Source organism: Chenopodium quinoa, unplaced genomic scaffold (genome assembly GCF_001683475.1).
Source record: "Chenopodium quinoa cultivar QQ74 unplaced genomic scaffold, ASM168347v1, whole genome shotgun sequence".
NCBI classification, from domain to species: domain Eukaryota; kingdom Viridiplantae; phylum Streptophyta; class Magnoliopsida; order Caryophyllales; family Amaranthaceae; genus Chenopodium; species Chenopodium quinoa.
This window is the reverse complement of record NW_018742418.1, coordinates 9920513-9936533: the sequence shown is the minus strand read 5'-3', so window position 1 is coordinate 9936533 and position 16021 is coordinate 9920513. Positions and strand designations below refer to the sequence as shown.

At 33.6% G+C, this 16021-nt stretch overlaps 2 long non-coding RNA genes across 9 annotated transcripts; both read left to right on the top strand.

Moving 5' to 3' along the window:
* The first annotated feature begins 194 nt into the window (after positions 1–194).
* LOC110713527 lies at positions 195–3228 on the top strand. Of its 5 annotated transcripts, XR_002509974.1 has the most exons (4): positions 204–1650; positions 2356–2524; positions 2612–2693; positions 2774–3064. It is a non-coding gene; the product is annotated as an uncharacterized LOC110713527 (long non-coding RNA). The 5 variants fall into 5 exon arrangements; XR_002509975.1 differs by adding an exon at positions 3117–3228 and having other exon boundaries at positions 196–1650; positions 2356–2915; XR_002509978.1 differs by having other exon boundaries at positions 200–575; positions 1354–1650; positions 2356–3064.
* Positions 3229–6426: 3198 nt separating this feature from the next.
* LOC110713516 lies at positions 6427–14707 on the top strand. 4 transcript variants are annotated; one of them, XR_002509969.1, is made up of 5 exons: positions 6427–6900; positions 6998–7059; positions 7362–7555; positions 7847–8299; positions 14461–14707. It is a non-coding gene; the product is annotated as an uncharacterized LOC110713516 (long non-coding RNA). The 4 variants fall into 4 exon arrangements; XR_002509968.1 differs by having other exon boundaries at positions 7353–7555; XR_002509970.1 differs by lacking the exons at positions 7362–7555; positions 14461–14707 and adding an exon at positions 13681–14454 and having other exon boundaries at positions 6443–6900.
* The last annotated feature ends 1314 nt before the right edge of the window (positions 14708–16021 follow it).

The window sequence follows — 16021 nt, the reverse complement described above, 5'->3', positions numbered from 1 at the left end:
ACATAAATCATATTTTATCAATTTCATATTTTCTCTCCTCCAATTCTCTTAACTACTTTTGCTTTTTAGAATTTTTTATTCTTCCACCTACCCCATTACCTATATATTTTATTACTTACTCCAATTTCTCCCAAAACTCCGCGCATGAAGAAATGGAGCAAGTATTATAAACGGAGGGAGTAATCTTCATCGGTTACCAATACAATATGTTAAATATGGAGAGAGAAATGTAGAGAATAATATAAGAGGGAATTTTTGTTGGGTATATTATTCCATCTAGAACATATATATATATATAAATGGGATCATATGAGACCACATCCCTTATGTGAGAACTCTTTTATATGTGAGGACTCATTATAACCATTGGATCAATTACATCCAACGGTCACAATACAATCCCGGTTTAAACAAAACCATTTTAATTTAAAACAATTTCTGAGTTTTTTTTTCTCTCCTCCTTCTTCTTTCACGCACAATTTCTCTCTCCTCGTTCAATTTCATCCAGTTTTCTACTCTCTTTCTCTCTGAATTTTCATCACAACTTTTTCAATCTTTATCAATTGTTCGTCAATGTAAGTTTATTGTTTATTTTTTTGCTATTTTTCAATTAATTTTAGGTTACATTCATTTTTTTATCTTTGTTTTGATTTTTGTTTTATTTGTGCTGATTTCATCTCACTAATTTTAGGTTACTTTGTGTCGATTATGTTTTAGTTTGTTTTTTTGTTGATTTTAGTTTTATTTTCGTTTTTTTGAGTAATTATCAAGTTGATTATAGTTTTATTTTGCCTGAATTTAGGTTTTAACATGTATTCTTGTCTTAGTTGTGTATTTGCGAAATTATGTTGTGGTTTTGTTGCGATTTTTGCTCGATTTTGTTGCAATTATGTTGCGGGTTTGGTTTGGTTGTGAGTACTGTTAAAGCCAGTATAAAGCTTCCTTCGAACATTCAAGGTAATCCAAACACTTAAACCCCTGTTTTACTTGTGAATTCTAATTCGAAAAATTTGCAACAGAAATTTGATGCTGAAGTTAAGAATTATACTGAGTTGCACTAATCGTAGTTGGTTCAGGCAACATTTTACGGCTAGGTGTACCGATGAGTTGCTCTAACGGTAGTATTTACTCAGTTTTTGGAGTTTCAAATGGAGTATTACCAGTTTACTACTAGTCTTACTGTGTTTTTAATATTAAAAGTTGTAAGGAATTATGGATTAGTGGTAGTTTCATTTATATGTCCTATATATAATATCCGTTTTAATGTAGAATTAAGATGTTCAGCCTTACGAACGCTGAGATTAATTTACTTTATGTTTTGCATGGTTTCATTGCATTGATGATTGATAAAAGATTATATTAAGATGTTCAGCCTTACCAACCCAATTTCAAAGGAAAGGTGAATGAAGTAAAAGAGAGAAATAACTCAAAAAATAGTGATCAAGAGGTGAGATTCAAAGTATCAAATTCATTCACGGATAATAGCGGCAAGTTTCCTTGTTCCGAAAATGTGTCTTTCTAATCGGTGATTTGGCAGAGTTCCAATTAGAGAATGCTGATCAGGCAGAGCTTCCTTTTTTCAGAGATTATGTTTTTCTGAAGGCAATAGTTAATTTAACATCGTCAGAGGACCTTGATCTCTAGGAAAAGGTACCCCTTTTAGTTTTTTATTTGTGAATCTGAATCTGTAATGTGCTTGTTGAACATACACACCCCAAATTTCTTTCTGGTTTTCGCTGTCCAACATTGTCTAGTTAAATGCCTGAACATAACATTCGAATTTTGTATCATTATTAATGGAAGAAAATTACAACAGGGGCAAACTTGCTTATAGGAATAAGACTTGCAAATTTTTCCATTAAATTCAAGCATAACATTTAACATGTCCTTTATTACTGTATTATGATATCAGTTATAAATTTCCTTTTCTTGTGAGTTATAGTATTCGGAGGAACATCTATGTGATATTCTGTAAACTTATGAAACTTTAAGAGAATTTGAGGTGTAATTTCTGTACAGATGCAACTAAAGACAGTCTGATTTTATTTCAAACATTTTGGTGGTTACCTTGGCCTTTTGTAATAACATTTAGAAGTATTCTTACATGAGCATGATTTGAATTTAGTAATCGATAATCTGAAGTTTGATTAGATTGATTTTGTACCCAGTTATATATGCAAGAGTCTTGTTTAATGTTTGTTGAACACTTAACCCAATTCTTGTAATTTCCATCTAAGTGTTTGATAAAACGACTAAACTATTTGAAAAGTGGATTTTGAAATTGGGTGTTGAAAATGGGAGAGCCCAAGATTCTGTTGTCCAAGGTCCTAACAACCACATCATCATGTACTCCAGAGGGAAGAAAGTTCGAGAGGAGAAGATAATGGTAATGGTTCGAATTAGGCCGCTAAGATTGAGGGAAAAAGCAATGTAAGATTTGATTGCATTGGAGTGCCCAGATGAGGAGACAGTAGTGTTCAAGAATTCCAATGATGAGAGAAGTCTTTTTTCTCCTTCACCTTTGGTAATTTCATAGTTTTATTGAACCAAGGGTATGATACAAGTTTTTATAAAGTGAAGCTTAATAAATCATGGTTGTTTTGTGTATCAGATAAAGTTAACTTGTGTGACCGCGAGGGTTTATGAAGGAGGGGCAAAGGATGTGACCTTATCAGCTCTTATTAGGATTAATGGTGATTATATAGATATCTTTATTCTGGTTAAGTTTAGTGGATGTTGTTTGTTGATTTAGTTCAAACTTCCTTTCTTGCAGCAACCATTTTTGCATATGGGCAGACTAGTAGTGGTAAAACATATACCATGAGAGGAATCACTCAATATGCAATTGAGGACATATATCAGTATATGCAAAATCTAAGCTCTAAGTGCTTGTGACTGTTCCTGTTATATCTGTGGTAATTGTTTACATTAGTTATGTGGCATTTGTATGCTGGAAATTATTGTTAATTTGAATTTCATAATTTCTTTTGAATTTTAAAATGACTGTAATTGGTGATATTACAGTAGAGCTTGCAATTGAGGACATATATCAGTATATGACAGACTTCCTGTCTCTCTGCATCTTAAACTTGAATATATTCTCATTTCGCTTGTAGGTGAAGAGGTATGTACGGTTCTTCTTGGATAATTTGTTAAGAGGTATGTAAGGTTCTTCTTAGACAATTTGTTGAGTCGATCACCAGATCAACAACAAATAATTGCTCATTTGACAAATGAGCAACTAATTATTTGCTCATTTGACAAATGAGCAATTAATTTTTTCCTCATTTGTCAAATGAGCAATAAATTTTTTCCTCATTTGTCAAATGAGCAATTAATTTTTTGCTCATCTGTCAAATGAGCAATTAATTTTTTTCTCATTTGTTAAATAAGAAATTAATTTTGTTCATTTGTCAAATGAGAAATTATTTTTTGCTCATTTGTCAAATGAGTAAAAAATTCAATGCTCCTTTGTCAAATGAGCAAACTATTTAATGCTCATTTTTCAAATGAGCAAATGATTCTTACTCATTTTGTCAAATTAATGCTCAATTGTGAGTGTGTTTGAATGTTTTAAATACGTTAGCTTACTAGCTCAAGGGTAGAGCATTGTGCAAATGCACAAAACATGTGGGTTCGAATCCCACGTAGGTTCATTTATGTAATGTGGAGACACAAGTTGTATGAGAGTTTAATTGTAACAAAGTTTATATAGTTATAAATCATTTCAAACCATTTTTTTCTCATTTAATTTAGTACGAATTTGATATTTTTTATTAATTTTGTTTATAGAGAAACCTATGTAGGAATTGAACCTACATCCCCTATGCATTTGCATAGTGCTCTACCAATTGAGCTAATAGGTTCACATATGACATGTTTCCCTTTGCGATACTGGATCAGCTCCAGACTTTGGAGAGTAGACAAAATATCCTCTTCTTTGATTTCTATCATGTCACTGAGCTCCTGCAGAACAATAAGCCACATATTCATCACAGTCGAGCAGCTATCACCTTTCATAATCCCACATAATTGCAGAAATCCAAAGTTCTAATTCGGGCAACTCTAGTAGCTATCACCTTTCATAATCCCACAGATATCATATGCTTTGTACTACATGCTAGTGCACATACGCAAATCACAATTGCAATCAACCAGGTTAACTTTTGAACAAAGAGAACACGGAAAGTTACCTGATGCTCATGTTATGAAACAGAAGAGCAAGTTTCTTCTTGTCAGGTTTGATAGTCTTTGCATGTCCACCATAAATATATCTGCGATGACCCATGAGGAAATGTGGAAAATTTCCACCCTGTGTGGTCAAGAAAACCTCGCTGAATAAACAAACTGTATATAGTCCAGAGCGGCCAATTTAGAAGAGTATCCCTGTCACAGGTGAATAAGTTCGTATGATTTACAATAATGGAAGCTACAGCTGCAGCCATTTAAAATTCTTGCGATGTGAAGAACCTAATTTATACTACATGTTTAAATATGGAGTAAATCATGATTACGATCAATGAAACCCTGGATCACTATTAACTTATTCACAGTGCAAGAAAAATTGCAATAATTACCTTAAAATAAGCAAGCTCTTCTGGGGATGCAAGAGACTCCTTAGTATATAGAAGGGGAAACATCTCTAATAGGGGACTTAACTGTCTGTCCTCCTGATATAGTTTTCTTAATGCTAGCTAGATCAATGTATTGTTGTCAAACCCCATTCCTCTAAGCAACATTCCAACCTATGTTGACAAGAAGCGAGCATGGGAGGGAAGGTAAGATAAGTGATTATATAAAGGTGCAAAGGCCACCCGCACACCCCCCCCCCCCCAATTATGAGTTATTTGGGATTTTTTTTCAAGGATATATACTATTTGTTCCCAACATCTAGAGATTAAAAAAAAAAAAAAAAAAAAAAAAGATCCATTGATTAATGTACTTTTTTTTAAAGGCCTATCTGCATATTGCAGGAGATCAATCCTTAAGGCTCTTGATAGCTTGAGTGAAAGATTAAACATACCTCCACAGGAGTTAGAGGGCATTTCCCACTGATTCGATTGAGGCCAGGATTAATTATAGTGCCCCTGCGTTTAAATTTCCTCTTCCATCCTTTCTCTCGGACAAAGTCCATCTCAAACTGTTCTTTCTTTCCTCCATCGTATATGCAACACGAGAATGAAACCATGTCCTACATGCCCAGCCAGACCCACATGAAAATGGGCACAAAATTAGCAATGTTCTACACATTTTATAAAGATAAGGACAAACTATTCTTGAAGAAACATTGGATACCTCTTCAAAACGGAGGTGGACAGAGACATATTTACCATCGAATTTTAGACTCTTCTCCATCATACGCTTGATTAAACTTTTGGCGAGTGTTGATATAAGAGGTACAAATTTTAAAGCTTTGTAGTTTGCAAGGCATCTTAAAATACTAAATGTTTGGAGGAATATACATTGACAATCTATTGGAAAAAGGAGCAATGTCGACAAGCCTGGTTGACATCAGGATATAATGATCAGTATGATACTGTAAAGTGTATAGTCCTGTAAGCATCTTCATAATGTACAGAAATTTCATGTGACACAACAAGAATAAAATTGAATCTACCATATACTGATTTGATCATCACCGGATTTTACTCCATGTTTTCCAACTGTTGGTATTTAGAAGGATAATACCATTTGTTCCAGGTGCTCTACTGTGATGGGGATATTTTGGGTAGTATATTTTTACAAATGTTCAGAAAAATGATTTGGAAGGTTGGAAAAGGATAAAGTAATATGTTCTGCCATGAAAAGGGTAACTTATATTATCATGAGCATGCCTCTTAATTATTGTAAAGTGAATAGAAAAGTGATAACCCAGTCTCCTACATTCCTAATAAGACTATATATCAGCTTAATGATTGCAATAAAACCAATTGAAGCAAACGTGATAACCAATTCACAGAGAGTTCAAAACTATAAATTAAATAAACATGAAAAAAAATCAAATAATTCTTCTCAACGCCTTTTTCACAAACACTTGGTGTGCATTTACTTCCTCATTTCTTTACCATTGATTAATCAATCAAGTCAAAATCAACATAGGTTATCATATCAAACCATATGGAAATTGCAGCTTAGGGTTCTTAAAAATAGTAACACGCAGACAAATATTAGATTCTGAAATAATTTAACGAATATAATCGAATATTTTAACGAAAATAATTTATGTAATTCAGTAATAATCAGAACTGAACAATTTGAAATTCTCAAACACTAAAGCTAACATGCAATTGAAATTTTTTTTGTAAATTTTGATGCTAAGATTAAACTAAGATCATTGAATTTACAAAATTTACAAAACTAAGAGAATTACAAACCTCAATAATTTATGAAAATTGATACTCGTGAACAAGAAGAGGAGAGAGAAATTGACGCCATTGATAAACCTTGAAGCTTCGTGGTGGAGAGAGAGCACAATAGAAAGGTTGTTAGGGAAGGTTTATATCATTAATCTCAGTTGTTGGATTTATTACAATCTAATGGCTAAGATTTGTCCTCACATAAAAGATAGGTTCTCACATATATATATATAGAAATGGGACCATGTGAGAACACATCCCTTATGTGAGAACACATTATATGTGAGAATAATTTATAACCATTGGATCAAACAAAATCCAATGCTCCACATCTATCCCTGTCAAAATAACGGCATTAGTGTAAATTTTAGATTGTATATAAGAAAACTTTAAAAAAAATTGTCCAGCTTTTTCTCTCTCTAGATATTGATCTAGGTCTTGCCTTTCTTTCTCTTCTTTCCCCAAAAATTTCTGAACGAATACTGCTTTGATCATAATGCTGAGATATCTTTGAATTTCAACTTGAATCTACAACTATAGTTAGGTATTTTCTGTTTTAATTATTTTTCCTTTGATATTTGGCAAAAATTGTTCAAATTTTGGTATTGAATAAGATTTTTGTGATTTTATTGAAACCCTAGAAATCGCGAATTCTTCATCAAATGGATTTAACCGAAGCTATTGTTACATATGAACGAATGATGTGAGTATCAATTTATTGATTTTGGGCATTTTACTTTGTTTTTATGTGATTTTTAGTAGTTTGTATCATGTGATGATAGTACGAAGCAATTTTATGATATTCTGATTTAATTTTGTTCATTTTCTGGTTTCTTAATGTTTTATACTCGTTCAATTAGTTTGAATGTAAATTGATCCTTGTAATCGATTTAATGAGCGTGCCAATTTTAGTTTAGTAACAATTTTGATAGTGAAATCTATGGTTTCGGAAATATTGAAGATAGAATTGACTAAAGTATGTTTTGTCACTGGAAGTGGTTTCAGGTAGAATTGAAATACTCTTGAGAAAATCATCTACTTCGAGATGGAGAAACGTTACTTTATAGTTTGGAAATAGTGATAAGATAAGCCTTTACATATAAAATCATGGATTGCAGGAAGCAAGGTATCTAATTTTTATGTACGTGATATCAGTATGCTTTGGTGTCTAGACAGTCTCATCATTTTGCAGGGACTAGGTATGGTTTAACTGCATTCTGCTTAATATAAAGATTTTATACACTATCTTATTCCTATTATTATATATATAAACTAAAAATCCATCTTTTGGGCAGTGTTATGCTGTCTAGTTCCCTTTTGTTTTGATTGCATATGCTGTTGTGTGTAAATCCACGTGGACTGTGTCCTGTGTTAGTGATTGAAGCTGAAATTTGATCTACTTAAGCTTTATGCTTTGTTTTCCTTATGGGAATGGTGTGCAAGGAAGTTACTAAGATAGTGTTTGTCTGTATGTGTTTTTGCTTGGGCAGGGTTTCATGGGGAGGGTAATGCATGTGCAAATGTGAGCATGTCTATTCAAGTTGCTGCTATTTAATCGCAGGGCTCAAGCATTTGTGGATATCTACTACTTTTTCTCTTTTCAATTCAAAAAAAAAAAAAAAAAAAGGGAATAACCCCATTAAGGAGGACACTGGTGGAGACTTGGAGAAGTGAAAAATGAACAGCAGCAGATAGCCACACAATTTGCCGTCGTTACCTCAATAACTTCTTCGACAGTTGACGAAGAATTTTTAGGTGGAAGTAGTGTTTTGATGAGAAGTGGTTGATGGAGAGTTGACGTTGTTGTTGATGAATTGAGTTGCAGTTCTATCTTGGTAGTAAAGTGAGAATTATTGATCCAACAACTCTCACTCCTAGCCATGGGTCCTTGTTAACTAAGAATCTCCACCTATATTATCGCCATTGTTCTATCCATCTCTCTGGTAAATCTTTTAATTTTTCAAATTTTTTTTTTGTGTGTGTGTGTGTGTGTTGCTGGATTGTTCTTATTCCAAGTTCATTTTTTGATTTCTTCATTTTTCTGTGGATATTTTTGCTTTTAAAAGTTTTTGTGATTTGTAATTGATTTAATTTGATGTTATTTTAGGGAAATTTCTTTTAATATTTTTATCGACTGTTAATGTGAAATCTAAATCAAATTTTCAATTAATCATCGAAGTCGGTTTTTTTTCAATCTCTTTCTCTTTTCTCACAGTACAACAAGTTGTTGAAATTCTCAGTGTATTGAGAGAGAAAGAAGAGATTTTCTTATTCAGAAATGAATCAGTTTCAATTGTAAAAGGGAGTACAGTATATATATACATCAGTTTGTTATAACAGAATTAAGTTGTTATAACAATAACAGAATTCTGTTACATCAGAATTCTATGTGCATAGGTCTTCACTTAAGCTGGCTAATTGATCATGACCAACAGCCCCCCGCAAGCTAGGGATGGTATCTGTATACATGCCTAGCTTGGACTTGAACTTGTTGTGCTGAAGTGACCCTAAAGCCTTAGTCATAATGTCAGCTAATTGTTCTGCAGTAGGAGTATAAGTCAAGTCAATCAAACCTTCTAACACTTTGTCTCTTGTGAAATGACAATCAATCTCTATGTGTTTGGTGCGCTCATGAAACATAGGATTCTTCCCTATATGAATCGCACTTTGATTGTCACAGTGTAATGTAACAGGCTGCAAATTCAGAACATCCAACTCTGTAAGGAGTCTAACTAACCAAGTTGTTTCTGAAGCTGTTGCTGCCATAGCTCTATATTCTGCCTCACTTGAGCTTTTTGATATCGTTGATTGCTTCTTAGACTTCCATGAAACAGGTGAGTTGCCTAACAGTAACACATAACCTGTGACTGACCTTCTTGTATTGGGACAAGCAGCCCAATCTGAGTCTGAATATGCCACTAGAGATAGCTGATCAGTAGCACGTAGCATGATACCTTGTCCCACAGTGTGTGAAACATATCGCAAAACATGATGTAAAGCCTTTACATGAGGTAATCTAGGTGACTGCATAAATTGGCTCAATGTCTGGACTAAAAAAGATAGTTCTGGTCTGGTATGTGATAAGAAATTCAGCTTTCCAACTATCTTCCTATAGTGTTCTGGATCAGGGTACATCTCCCCTTCATCATCCAAGAGTTTGATGTTTGCAGGTAGAGGTGTTTTAGCAGCTTTAGAAACATCCATGTTGCAGTCCTGTAGAAGTTCTTTTGTAAAATTCTTATGTGTCATTACTATACCACTCTGTAAATGAGAGACTTTAATCCCCAAAAAATAGTTTAGTATACCCAGATCTTTGATGCTAAAGACTGAATACATATGCTCCTTGAACCACTGTATTTCCTTCTCATCTGATCCAGTGACAATTATATCATCCACATAAATCACAGCAACTGTGATCTTATCATCTTTCTTCTTGATGAACATTGAGTAGTCATTCTTCGATTGCACATACTTCATTAACTTCAGCTCAGTATTCAGCTTTGCAAACCACTGTCTAGAAGCTTGTTTAAGTCCATAAAGAGACTTCCTGAGTTTACAAACCAAGTTATCAGGATTTGGAACTCCTTGAGGAACCTTCATATACACATCCTCTGTTAGATCCCCATGCAGGAAGGCATTATTAATGTCTAACTGATACATATTCCACCTTTTGTTCGTAGCAATGGCTAACAAACATCTCACTGTTGTCATCTTGACAACTGGAGAAAATGTTTCCAGATAGTCTATCCCATATTTTTGTGTGAATCCTTTAGCAACTAGCCTTACCTTTAACCTTTCAACACTGCCATCTACTTTAAGCTTCACCTTATACACCCATTTGCACCCTATAGCCTTCTTATCCTTAGGCAAACAAACTAAGTCCCATGTGCCATTTTCATTCAAGGCATTTATTTCCTTTTGCATAGCTTCGACCCATCCTTCATCAAGAGATGCTTCAAGATAGCTAGCTGGTTCAGTGATATTAACAGTCTTGCTTATCAAGACCTTCGTTGAAACTGGAAGTACATCAAATTGCACAATGTTGCACCAATGTCTAGAACTGGAAGCAGTAGCACATATGTAATTATCCAAATAAGCAGGTCTCTTCCTAGTTCTATCTGAATGTCTTGGCTCTGTATCAGGGATAGGATTGTTGTTTGTTTGAGGCTGAGTGTTTATGTTTAGGGTAGATTCATCTGATACAGAATTTGAGTGTGTATCATTGTTTGTGAGAAAAGGTTCAGGTATAGGATAATCTGTAGTATCATTAAAAGTAGTGTTTAAAGGAAGAAAGATAGGGTGATTTGTGGAGTTAGGTTGTGTCTCAAAATGATAAGGAAGATGCTTCTCATAAAAAATGATATCTCTGGAAACAATCATCCTTTTTGATTCCAAATCAAACACTTTGTAGGCCTTCTGATTAGGTGGATAACCTAATAAAACACAAGGTGAGGCTCTTGAATCAAACTTAGATCTTCCTGTTTTCAAGGTAGAAACATAACATAGACAGCCAAACACCTTTAAATGATGTAGATCAGGTTTCTTCCCATTTAGAACCTCATAAGGTGATGCAAAATTAACAGAACTCAAAGGCATTCTGTTTATTACACGTGTAGCAGTCAGCAAACACTCTCCCCAAAACTTCACAGGAACCCTTGATTGAAAATAGAGAGCCCATGTTGTTTCCAATAAATGCCTATGTTTCCTTTCCACCCTGTCATTCTGTTGTGGGGTATCTACACATGACTTTTGATGCCTTATCCCATGTTTTCTGTACACTTGAACAATATTACCCTCACACAATTCTTTAGCATTATCAGTCTGAATACACATAACATCCATGTTGTACTGAGTTTTAATGAAAACAATCAAATCAGTAATAATTTGAACTGCATCATCTTTATTTCTCATAAGAAAAGTCCAAGTATGCCTTCAAAAATCATCTACAATTGTGAGAAAATAACTAAAACCATCATGATTTTTAGTTTTATATGGACCCCAAGTATCAATATGCAATAAACCAAAACGTTTCTCTGACCTAGCAAGACTATCAGAGAAGGGTTTTCTAGTCTGCTTAGCCTTATGACAAACTTGACATACTATTGCACTGCCTACTTTATTATCAAAAACAGAATTAACTAGGTACAGCTTATTGAAAGGCATATGCCCCATTCTAAGATGCCAAAGCTTAGCATCATCATCAAGACTTCTGACCATACTACATCCACCTATTGCCTCTTCCTGCAGCAATTGCTCTTCCTTCTTTGATGTTCTGTCATTTACAGCATACAGCCCTGATGCTAGACAACCAAGAACCACTGATTGATTCAAGGTTGGCCCTTGAATTAAGCACTTATCATGAGTAAATACAATTTCACAGTTCATGTCAGTACACAATTTATGTGTAGAAATAAGATTGAACTTGATGCCCGGCACATGTAATACATTCTGCAACACTATACCATTTTTAAAGGAAACTGTCCCTATATGTTCCACTATCACATGTTTTCCATCAGCAATAGTAATAGTATTAGGATGCTTATCAAACACTTTATATGTCTCAAACAAGTCTAAACTTGAACATATATGGTCTGTTGCTCTACTATCTACTATCCATTTAATGTTTGAACAGGTTAATAAACATGTACCTGTCACATGAGCCTGTGATTCAGCTGATGAGCCAGGTTCTTGACATTGTAAAGCCTTGAGTATGCTGTTAAACTGATCCACAGAAACATGTGTAGTATGATCAGCTAGGTCCTCCTCATCTTCAATTTGAGCTACTGCTGCAACAGTTCTTCCTTTCCCTTTAGTGAAGTTTGATGGATAGCCATGTAATTTGAAACAAGTCTCAATAGTATGCCCAGGAAACTTGCAATGATTGTAGAAAGGTTTTTTTCCAGCAACCACCAGTTTATTACCATTTGTTGATCGAAATGTCATTCTAGAACCCTGAAAATGATTCTTGCCACCTGTATTCTTTTTGTAATCAGTAGCAAACACCATGCCCCTGCTGCTTGAGTAATCTTCATCAATCAGAGTTGTTTTCCTTTGCTTTTCTTCCTGAACAAGCAATTTATATGCCATTGAAATAGATGGCAAAGGCTTCATCATCAAGATATTCGATCTGACTGTTGTGAATCTACTATCCAACTTCATTAAGAACTGAACTAGTCTTTCTTCTTGTTGTTGTTTCAAGAAAATCTGAGTACAAGTACAGCCATTACTTGCACAAGTAGGCAAAGGATTCATTTGATTAATCTGATCCCATATTGCTTTAATCTGTGTAAAGAAATCTGTCACAGAAACTTCTGGTCCTTGCTTCAAATCAGCCAAAGATTGTTGTAAAGAATACAATTGAGGTCCACAAGTTTGTGAAAACCTTTCTTCTAAATCCTTCCAGATTTCTTGAGAAGTAGGCAAGAACAATACACTCCTTGCAATCGAATTTTCCAAAGACCTCAAAATATAAGAAATGATTATTGCATCACACCTTTTCCATGCTGCACAATTCACATCATTTTCAGCTGGCTTAGGTAGGCTTCCATCCACAAACCCTAGCTTGTTCTTCGTAGCCAAAGAAATCATCATGCTTCTCTTCCATTCACCATATGCTTCACCAGAAAATTTTTCAGAAACTATAGGCAACCAAGTGTTTTCAGAAGGATTTATGTAATAAGGTGATGTTACATCTTGTGTAACAGAATTTGCTGCCATTTTTACAATAAACTGAAGCAAACAAAATATATGAAGAAATATTGATCAATCTCTCTAAATTTCCTTGATAAAATTCGCATAAATTTGAATCAATATTGAACTCAACTGAAGAAGACGAAGATTATTTCAGAATTGTAACTCTGAATTGCTGAAAAAATTGCAGAAACGAAGAAATTCAATCGCGTGCTCTGATACCACGTTGAAAATCTCAGTGTATTGAGAGAGAAAGAGTAGAGAGAGAAAGAAGAGAAGAGATTTTCTTATTCAGAAATGAATCAGTTTCAATTGTAAAAGGGAGTACAGTATATATATACATCAGTTTGTTATAACATAATTAAGTTGTTATAACAATAACAGAATTCTGTTACATCAGAATTCTATGTGCACAGGTCTTCACTTAAGCTGGCTAATTGATCATGACCAACATTGTTCATCCTTAAACTGATGAAAAAAAAAATCAAAAAGACATTTGTAAAGTAGTCACATTTTAAATGCAGTCAAAACTCTATTAGATATCCCATGATATTCTTGAATCAACTTCTATTGCAATTGTATTCAAGCTTCGTTAATTTTATCTTTAATTCTTCATATACTTTGATCAATATAGGTAGCAATTTCCAATCCAGCTATTATACTTGTAGTAAAGATGACTCTGAAGAAAATCGTATGCCTTATATCGGGGAAAACAATATCGTGGAATAGAAATGATGATGATGATGATGGAGTGCATAGAATAGGATTATCAAATCACGAGGAGGATTAAATAGTTGAGTGGCCAAGGTAAAGGTTGAAATCGTCAAGGGGAAATCAATTCGGTATGCTGGTGAACGAGTTGAACCAGGGCTCTGTTGATTTTGGTCAAGAGGGGTTGTTTGATGGTCTTAAAGATCTTTATCATGGTCTTGATATTCATCCTGAGAAAAACAGATAACAAATTCTAACTAGGCTCTCCATTTTTACCTATTTTTTTAGCAATATAGTTGGTGGCATAATTTGCTCTGTTTTAAAAAGAGAAATGGATTATTAGGTAGAATTGAACTACTTATAAAAAAAATTAATGATATGGAGTAGATTATTGGGGTTAGATTTATGGTTTAAACATGAATTTAGATTATATTATTTTTAAACGTGTTTGGAGTCGATTAGGTTGGTAAAACCATATTTTTGATCATTTTTAAACGTGTTTGCCTGCAAAGAATTGTCTTATGCCTTTACTCTCAGCATGTGGCATATTAGAATGATATTGAGAAATCTGAACTTTAGTTAGAAATTTTTACTTAGTATGAAAACAAGATTTAGCAACAACTTGAACATATTGTCATGTTGACGCTCCTGTATTTTGATCATTTTATATGCCGTGCTGATATTCATAGCATGTAATTTGCAGGCAAAGGTCTCCCCAATATGAGTTCCATTATAAAGCAATTTAAGGATGTGTTCGATTGGGTGGATGCTAATAGTACAAGGCGTATAATTCCTCTTGAATGAGCTGATGTCAAATATGATTCTGCCAGTGAAAAGATTGAGGAGATTGAATCTGATTTGAAGAAACATATTGTGGAACAGAAAAAGTTACTTGGCATCACATCAGTAATGGACACTTTATTAATTTAATATATAAACTTTCTCATCGTGTCTTATGTGCTTCATTAATTTGTCTCCTTGTGATGTCTGTAGATTACATATGTTACCATTGGAAAGGACATATATCTGTTACAAATAAGCAACTAACTATTTGCTCATTTGCTAAATGAGCAAAAAATTGATTGCTCATTTCCCAAATGATCAAAAAAATGTTTGTTTATTTTACAAATGAGTAACTAATTATTTGCTCATTTGACAAATGAGCAAACTAATTATTTGCTCATTTGACAAATGAGCAAACTAATTATTTTTTGCTCATTTGTCAAATGAGCAATTATTTTTTGCTCATTTGTCAAATGAGCAATTATTTTTTGCTCATTTGTCAAATGAGCAATTATTTTTTGCTCATTTGTCAAATGAGAAAAAATGAGCAATTAAATTTTGCTCATTTGTCAAATGAGCAAAAAATTTCAATGCTCCTTTGTCAAATGAGCAAACTATTTAATGATCATTTGTCAAATGAGCAAATGATTTTTGCTCATTTTTTCAAATTGATGCTCATTTGTGAGTGTGTTTGAATGTTTTAGATACTTTAGCCTACTAGCTTAAGGTTAGAGCATTGTGCAAATGCACAAAAGATGTGGGTTTGAATCCAACGTAGGTTCATTTAGGTAATGTGGAGACATAAGTTTGTATGAAAGTTTAATTGTAACAAAGTTTATATAGTTATAAATCATTTCAAACCATTTTTTTGCTCATATAATTTAGTACGAATTTGATTTATTTATTTTAATTAATTTTGTTTATAGAGATAACCTATGTAGGAATTGAACCTACATCCCCTATGCGTTTGCATAGTGCTCTACCATTTGAGCTAATAGATTTATCATATGTTTTAAATCATTTTCTATGTAACTTGTGACCAACATATACATAAATACAGCGTCAGGAAAAACAGAGATGAATAGCTAATATCTTTTGGGGGACACACGGGTTTTCTTAAACACAGTATGTAAGAAATATCAAATTCAAGGTATTAACAAAAGAGGTAACAGACAGACAAAGAGATTATTGAAGGATCTTATTTTGCCATTGTATTCTAGACAAACTTACCTAATAGTTTCCTCAATTGCACTTGGAAGTCTGTGCTCTTCCTTATATGCAGGAATTATCAAAGATATATACTTCTCAGCGGGATTAAATATAGAAGGGTATGGAACCTGAGAAAATAGTTTCCTACTGAAGTCAATAATTCTGATAACAAGATTCCAAATGCAATGTATTATAACTTGGTTAAGTTGAAAAGGTAGCAAATCTCAAAAACATACAATTCAGCATTGTCAGAAAAGAAGTGAATCCAAATG